The sequence below is a fragment of the Pogoniulus pusillus genome, chromosome 1 (assembly GCF_015220805.1).
Source record: "Pogoniulus pusillus isolate bPogPus1 chromosome 1, bPogPus1.pri, whole genome shotgun sequence".
NCBI lineage: Eukaryota > Metazoa > Chordata > Aves > Piciformes > Lybiidae > Pogoniulus > Pogoniulus pusillus.
The window spans coordinates 18199246-18207982 of NC_087264.1; positions in this window are offsets into that span (position 1 = coordinate 18199246).

Consider the following 8737-nt stretch of genomic DNA (forward strand, 5'->3'; position numbering starts at 1 on the left):
GGTTTGTAAAAGCTTTCCATTACATCAGGTCTGAGCAGAAGGCTAAAACAAAGGTCCTTTGACTTCCTCACTCAGGGGCCTCATGGTGCATTCCTTGAGCACCTGTCATTGTAAGGGGTGTGTCAAGTGCCCACAGGGTTCCTGGTCAGGCCACCTGCCAGAGATATGTGTTTATAAAGTGCTGTTGAAAAGGCTTAGCAAGTGCTGGGTTTTGATCCCAGCTTAGAGCTCCTGTAGTAATTTTCACCATCCAAGCACACTTTCATCAGTTTAGTTATTAACAGTGACATTTAATGGAATGGGATGAAGATGCCTACAATAAAGTCATGGCAGAGTACACAATCCAGTTCTCTCTCCTGAAAGCATACAGGACTATACTGAAATCAGTGAAAACGTTTTTAGTTTCTTTGGGGGGGGGGGTGCTGGTTTGTTGTTGTTTTTTTTAACATCTCATCCCATGGTACCAGTAGTTGCTTTTTACTTAGCAACTGGATTGTGTTATTTCTGTTTATGGGGATGGCAAGGATTTAGCCAGTGAAGAGCCATGTTAATAATGTGGAACAGAGCACTGGCAGCAAGAAACTATATTCTGTTCTTGGTTTAAAGCTGAATTTACCTTAACTTGGTGAACTGGTGACTAGTTTGAACTTGGAATGTGTTCTGCTTTTTTTAACATGTAAAAGGTCATCGTAAGAAGAACCCACACTGCATATTAATGAGACACATGAGGTACAGCTTAAGGAACCTTCAAGTTCCTTAAACTTTACCTACACATGAGTTAAAGCTTAAGGAACTTCTCTAGAGTTACTGTAATACACTTGAAGACTCGAGCGGCACCACTGGAGACTTTTAAAATGAATTTGTTTACATTTCAGTCCCAGCCTATTCTCATTTATACTACAATCTGTATTTCCAGATGTAACTGATTAAGCACATTTTGACTTTCAAAGCCCTTCTGTGTTCACTCCTGTTTGCTGAGTTTGACACATGAGCAGCTCTTTGCTGATTCCTGAATGAGTCCAGGTATAACAGGACCAGGCCCACCATGACTTATGCTGATTTTCTGAGGATGTTATTTTATTACACTTAATTTACATAGTGAAACTTTGATATTTTTTTTCCCTTTACAGAGCTCCCTGTCGGCAATATGACTTTGTGTGAATGGTATAGAATCTTGAACCCTTTTGCATTCATGTGGTCTAATGCCAACTTTTTGTTTAGAAAGGGCGTGAAAGGATTTGATCTACAAGAAGCTTACGCTAAACGTTAACTGTGGCATCATTTTGAGCACCTGCCTCCTGAGTAACCCCGGATACTCTCACAGATGCAGAGCAGAACAGAATGGAGGCTTTTCAAAATCAACGTCAGCAAGAATTCTGTCATAAAAATCCCATCTGTCTTTCCGCCTTTAGTTGCAAACTTACACAGAAGTTATGTTTCTGTTTGATGAACAAAGAATTTTTAGCTGACACAGAATGCCTAATTACTATAAACTCTCTGCTCTGGACAAAGGCCAACAATGATAACCATACTTTGCCTTAGTCAGCTTCTAATTAATTTTGTAAGCTGTTTAAGGTGGTTGTCGACTTTCCATCTCCACTTGTGCAATGTTGCTAGGCGCTCTTACAACACCTATGATTCACCCCTGCTCAGCTGGTTTTCTGAGTTCTCTTCTGGGCACAGAAAGCTTTTAACATGCATAGCCTGTGTTACGGTAATAAAGGCATCACCCACAGAAACAATGAATAGAGATTAGTGCAGATTAAAATGGAATATGCAGAAGATTTGTTAATTTTCTAACTGTTTATACCTTCTGCCTTGGAATGAGTATTTATTTAAATAAGAGTCAGTGGCCACAAGCACTTCCATGATTTGCATGTGAAGCACTGCATGAAAATTGGAACGTAATTGTCTTGAGTACTTTCTGCCACGTTCTCTTCAGAGGCTGTTTTCACAGTATCACAGTATCACCAAGGTTGGAAGAGACCTCACAGATCATCAAGTCCAACCCTTTACCACAGAGCTCAAGGCTAGACCATGGCACCAAGTGCCACGTCCAATCCTGCCTTGAACAGCTCCAGGGATGGCGACTCCACCACCTCCCCGGGCAGCCCATTCCAGTGTCCAATGACTCTCTCAGTGAAGAACTTTCTCCTCACCTCCAGCCTAAATCTCCCCTGGCACAGCCTGAGGCTGTGTCCTCTCGTTCTGGTGCTGGCCACGTGAGAGAAGAGAGCAACCTCCTCCTGGCCACAACCTCCCCTCAGGTAGTTGTAGACAGCAATAAGGTCTCCCCTGAGCCTCCTCTTCTCCAGGCTAACCAATCCCAGCTGCCTCAGCCTCTCCTCGTAGGGCTGTGCTCAAGGCCTCTCACCAGCCTCGTCGTCCATCTCTGGACACGCTCAAGCATCTCAATGTCCCTCCTAAACTGGGGGGCCCAGAACTGAACACAGTACTCAAGGTGTGGTCTAACCAGTGCCGAGCACAGTTCTTGTGGAACAGGCAAAACAAATTATTATTCATCCTCTCCACTGCTGTTATTTTTGTGAAAGGCTTAAGTGTTAAGGTAAGATCTCAATGTGAAAAGCTCTGCCTTTCTATTATTGTAGAGACTTCCTCTAAGTGCTTCTTTGTATGCAGCTGAGGGGAAGAAAGAGACTTGTACCCAAACACGCAAGTCTTTGCTCATAAATATTATGTTCCAGTTAGGGGTGGCTGCGGCCAGGAGGAGGTTGCTCTCTTCTCTCAGGTGGCCAGCACCAGAACAAGAGGACACATCCTCAGGCTGTGCCAGGGAAAATTTAGGCTCGAGGTGAGGATAAAGTTCTTCACTGAGAGAGTCGTTGGACACTGGAATGGGCTGCCCGGGGAGGTGGTGGAGTCACTGTCCCTGGAGCTGTTCAAGGCAGGATTGGACGTGGCACTTGGTGCCATGGTCTAGCCTTGAGCTCTGTGGTAAAGGGTTGGACTTGATGATCTATGAGGTCTCTTCCAACCTTGGTGATACTGTGATACTGTGAAATGAAGCAAACAAACAAAACCCCAAAATAACACACAAATAATTTTAAGTGACGGAAAGAAAATGGGGAGTGGAATAAAAAGAGCTAACAACATCTCATCAAATTCAGTCACCAGAGATAGGGCTGGGGAAGTCAAAAGACAGATCAAAATCACACTGTAACTGAATGTTTGGGTTTGGCATTTCACAAATAAATCAAAACTCCTGCAACAGAACTGCCCTCCTTACAGACAGCTTCCACCTCCAGTGACTCTGAACAGAGTTGCAGACAAAATTAACTTCAGCTGAGTAACTGCTGTAGAAAGGTGGTTGCCTGAATTTGTCAATGAATCATAGAATCAACCAGGTTGGAAGAGACCTCCAAGATCATCCAGTCCAACCTATCCCCCAGCCCTATCCAGTGAACTAGACCATGGCACCAAGTGCCTCATCCAGTCTTTTCTTGAACACCTCCAGGCACAGTTCCTCCACCACCTCCCTGGGCAGCCCATTGCAATGCCAATCACTCTCTCTGGCAAGAACTTCCTCCTAACATCCAGCCTATCTGAAAAAGGGTCTTCCCTACACTCCCTTGAGATGCTGAGCAGAAGCCATTTTAAGAGAGCACCTTTTCTGTGAGGATAACAGCCACTTGAAACCATTGGAGTTACTTTTGTGTCATGGGTTGAGTTGAATCTGCTGCTGGTATTCAATACCATGTTGGTGTCTTGTCAGCTTCAAAATCAAAGTGCTGGCTGCAGCAAAGTATCATGAGGCTTGAAGTTCAGATTGTAACATGAGGGGCTTCCTGTTCTGGTTGCTGCTTCCCATTCCCGGTTTTGGAGTGCTGGTCTTTTCTGCTGTGCTGGCTGCTGCATGCTCAGGTGGGGGCAATGGTTTTATCACTGCATTTTGCTGCAAACAGGTTCAGGTAACTCTATAATATAATTTCCAGTAAAACTCTTTATCTCAACCAAGAGGTTTGTTACTTTCCCTTCTAGCTTCTGTGAGGGGTTGTAACAATGGGGGCTTGTAAGAGTGGACAATGTTAACCCAGGACATTTTGAAATGTAGCTTCTAGTGGTATGCTATTCCTAAGGAAAATGAGATTTGTCTTATAAAGTTACAGAATCATCATTAACTTTCCTTTATTTTCTTGATAAATTACTCATTGCATGAGGTACATTCCACATGTATGGAGTAGGAAAAAAAGTAGAAGACTTCGGAGTAAGCCATATCCAAGCGAGTATGGGGCAGTAAAAAAACGATGTGCACTTCTTTCTGTGAGTTTACACATCTGTTTTATGTTTAACTGTATCTATACAGAGGTATCTGCAGAAGGAACTGTAGATAAATCTAGTAGAAGAACCTCAAGATAGTTGTGTGCAGAGTGAGGTCCAGCGAAGAACAGAGAAGTCCAAAAGGTAGAAGGCAGCTGACAGGAGCAGCAGAGTTGAGTTTGTCTAGACACTTAGGCTGCTCTGGCAACACCAGGCATTTCTGAAAACTATTTGGTTATTCAGTGCACTCTTTGTGCTTTAGAATGCTCTAGATTAAATAAAACCAAACATAACCCTTTTCCATAACTGTCGAGTTAAAGCATAAGATGGCAAAAACTAAAGTAACTTTCATGCTCAAATGATGCATTTTTCATGTCTTTAAAGTGCTAGGTTTTTGTTAACCTTAATTCTGAGTTTCCTAGGTTTATCATGTTTAGTTTAGGAGTATAACAACACTACTCTGAAGTCATCTGGAAAAAATTGCCTGGATTTTACTTTACATTATGAAATCCATTTTCAAGTAGTTCTGTCAGAGAATGTAATTCCCAAGCATTGGTTGAAACAGTTTTGGCGGAAAATTAGATCTTTATTAAATGCACATTTTCAAACAAAAAGCTGCTTTCTGGGGAAAACCTTGTTTGCTTTTAAATTAACTAAATGAAAACTCAGAACTAGTCTTCTAGCCAAAAGCTGAAAAGCTTCACTTTGGAAATACTCCCATCTCTTCCCATGGGAGCTGTAGCTCAAATGCCTCATTGTCCTCTATTAGGAGTTGCTCTTTCTAAGGAGACTGCAACTCCAAAGAAGCACTTTAGGCAACTGACAAGACAGGAGGCTGGCATTTACAAGCCAAATCTGCATCCTCAGTTACAGCTCCAAGGACCCAGCAGGATGACAACTTCTAGACTCAAGCTTTTGGAACTCTTAGGGAATGGCTGGAAATGAGACTTCCTCTTGTGTTCCAAGATTCAATACTTTTTCTGCAACATAAAATTTCCAAGAGCATTGAAAAAAAAAATACTACCAGCTTCTCTTGCTTGGTCCTTAAAAGCTGGCATTACTCACATATATCTGGACATGAGAACTAGACAAGGGTTTGATGTTGGCTGCAGGTGCTTGGCATCTGGTGGTACCGGTCCCACCATGTTCCAGAACTCTCACCTGCCAGTTCACTTAAATCATGTTATACTCAGTGTCTGTAAATTTGTTTGCCTGTACCAATTAGAATTTATATAACCCTTAACAATATTGTAAAAGAAAGTTCATGCACAAAATATCCATCAGCATAGCCTAATAAACAGCCTTATCTGCATTTACGTTAGGCTTCCACTCTTTCCCACTCAACATATGGTTTCACTTTGAAAGAGCAGACTTACAGTAAACTGTGTCATCAGTAGGCTGATAAATGCTGTAATTCATAACAGTATGACTGTTTGAGGAAGATTTCCCATGCCCAGTGAATACTTTATGGATTTCTGAAAAACACATTTTATATATATGGTGGAGTCACCGTCCCTGGAGGTCTTCAAGAGAAGACTGGATGAGGCACTTAGTGCCATGGTCTAGTTGACTGGCTAGGGCTGGGTGCTAGGTTGGACTGAATGGTCTTGGAGGTCTCTTCCAACCTGGTTGACTCTATGATTCTATGATTCTATATTTTGACAATGAGTCCTGTACATAAAAAAGAACTGATGGTTCTTGCCCATCTCTAAGAATTTTAACTTTTCATTTATTTCACAAATTCCTGCCGATGTTTGGATACTGACAGAGATACTAACTACAGGATCCTTTGTACTTAAAAAGGCAAATGAGATCTTGGATCTACCTCAATGCCCCTGGGTTTTCTCATCATGTAATGTGGCACTAGAAGTTCTGGAATGATCTCATTTACATTTTATAATCCGCAGCACACTGGATGTGGGAAGATGAAGACCTGGGCCTTCCTGTACTGAAACCCTTTCCTTGGAGGTCAGATGAGGTGCAGAAGTGATAAGAGGTCTTTGAGGTTTTTGAAGCTCCTTGGACCTTATTTTTTTTTTTCTTCCTTTTGTGAATGAGCAAAGCTGGTCATCCTTGGAACACATCCCTAATTAACAGGTGAGAAAGCTAGTTCCTGCTTGAACTGTCAGTGTCCTTTGCCCCTGGCAGTGAAGCAGATGACTACAGTCAGACTATTTCTCTGTATGTGGCAATTGTGGATCATCTACACAGCCCCAAATGCAGGCAAAATGCACACACCCTTAAAATAACAAGTCTGGTGCAAGTTAATGAGCAGTGCTTTGTCTTCGTAGACTCCAGTTTCCAAGGGCTTGGAGTCTGCCTGGTAAAGTACTACCATGACCTGTAAACATGAGGAAGGATTAAGGTTGTATCAACATGCTGATGCAGGAGGTTTATGGCTAAGTTAATTGTTCTGTTTGAAATGCAAACTTGCACCTGTAAGAAAGGCATGCACATAAAAATTCCCAGATTCTGCTCTCGGAGGCAGGGTAACTGGCAAAGGCAGGTTCTGTAGAGGGATCAGATGTAAAGCAAGAGAAAATGGGACTACAACATCCCGACACTCCTTCCCTAAGTGGCACAGAATTCTGCTACTAACTGTAGCAAAATCATCTCCCTACCCTTGGTGTTGCATGCAATGACTTAAGCCTCAGGATAACAAGTCCTGGATCATTTGTGAAGGGAAAGAGGTAAACACTGACCAAGCTTTCATCAATCTTTCCGCATTATTAAAAATCAATTCCGCACCACCTTCAGGAAGATGATGCTGTGATGCATACACTGGTCCTGAAGTTATAGCCTGGAATCACAGAGACTGTTCATGGTTGGAAAGTGCCTTAAACATCAGCTAGTTCCATGAACTCCTGCTGTGGGCAGGGACACCTTCCACTACATCACTCAGCTCAATGCTCCATTCAACTAGCAGACCAATGAATTGAAACGTATCTACTGAGTAATATGTTTATATGGCTAGAGAGACAAAGATACAGTTTGTAAAGCTGATTCTGGAGCCCCTGCTCAAAGTGCCAACTTGAAGCAACATTTCAACTGCTGCTACTTAAAGGATATGATCCAGGAAACACCCTAATCATCAACAACATAATTAAATCAAGCTTTGTTAATTATGCTTTTTGAAGAGCAACTTGAGTAGCTAACCAAAGGAAGTCGCTCATCAAAAGGAGCAGGTTGTCTTTATACAAACTCCTGAAAGCGACTCTGAACAACCAACAGTGAAGATAAGCAATGAATACTGACTTTGAAACTTACAGGGAAAAGTGTAAACAACCCAGGGAAAAGTATAAACAACGCACTGAGATGCAGAGTTCAAGTTCACCCTCTTACTGTTACTAGCTTTGCCTGGCTATGAACTAAGGAAGCTGACATTTGATGACTGTCTTTGCAATCAGAACAATATTTCTTCTTCTCACCCCCCACCCCCGCTCGCCCCCCTTTTCTTCCCTAATAGATTTTACAGTAATTCATAGATTCTGTGTCAAATTCTACAGTCCTCAAATTGAGTTCCAGCTGAACAAATGAGCAGAAGTTTGGTACATGCTGATGACTTCTTATTAAGTGCTTCTCTGTTTTTCACTTCGCAGTGCACAATGAAAACCAATCTCAAAGGACTAGCAATTTAACAAGACCAAGTAAAAAGATCGCATGAATGAGTAAGTCTTTGTGAACTGAGTAAATCTGAGTAACTTTCAGGTTTTTTTCTTACTCTAGGCTCTTTTGTTTGTTCCATTTGGACGTTTATGCCTCTTTTGGCCAGTGACAGATTTATTCTGCTTCCTCATTCCACGTACACCCAAGTCTCTCTTGAAGCTTAGCCAGAGGATCAGCTGTTGAAAAAGGATTAGTTTTGTCATAGTTGTTTCTTGGAGCAATAAGGTCTTCAGCTGTTTAGTTACAAACCTGTAATTAATGCAAAGCTGTTACTTGTAGAAGTGAGAGGTTTTAAAGTTTTATGTGAGTAGTCATCCTGTCAGGCCAGCTTAATCAAACTTTTAGCAAGCTAAGTAGCTCCACTGAGACCACTGCCCACATTCACACGCTGTAAATACATTCTAGGTGTTTTAGAAACCCAGGCCATATGCATGTTGCCTTTCAGAATTAATACTGTTCTGTAAAACTCTACAATGTACCATAAGAAATGGAAGACAAACACTTTGGCCATTGAACTGCAGCACGGGTTTGTAAAACAGAAGCCTTCTCCAAACAAGGTATCAGGCACAGATCCATTACAGAATTCCTAAGCATTCCCGCAGTGAGCAAACAAGAAATTAACAGTTACATTTGCATGCCTTAAATCTTTAATTTTCATGAAAACATTTGCTTAAAATTCAGCTGGTGTTCCATGTAACTTTTGTAAACCCTTATGGGTGTTTCTGTGCCTTTGCCCATTTTTGCAGCCTTGGATTTCAACATCAGCTGTTCCCATGGTTATGTTCAACACCGT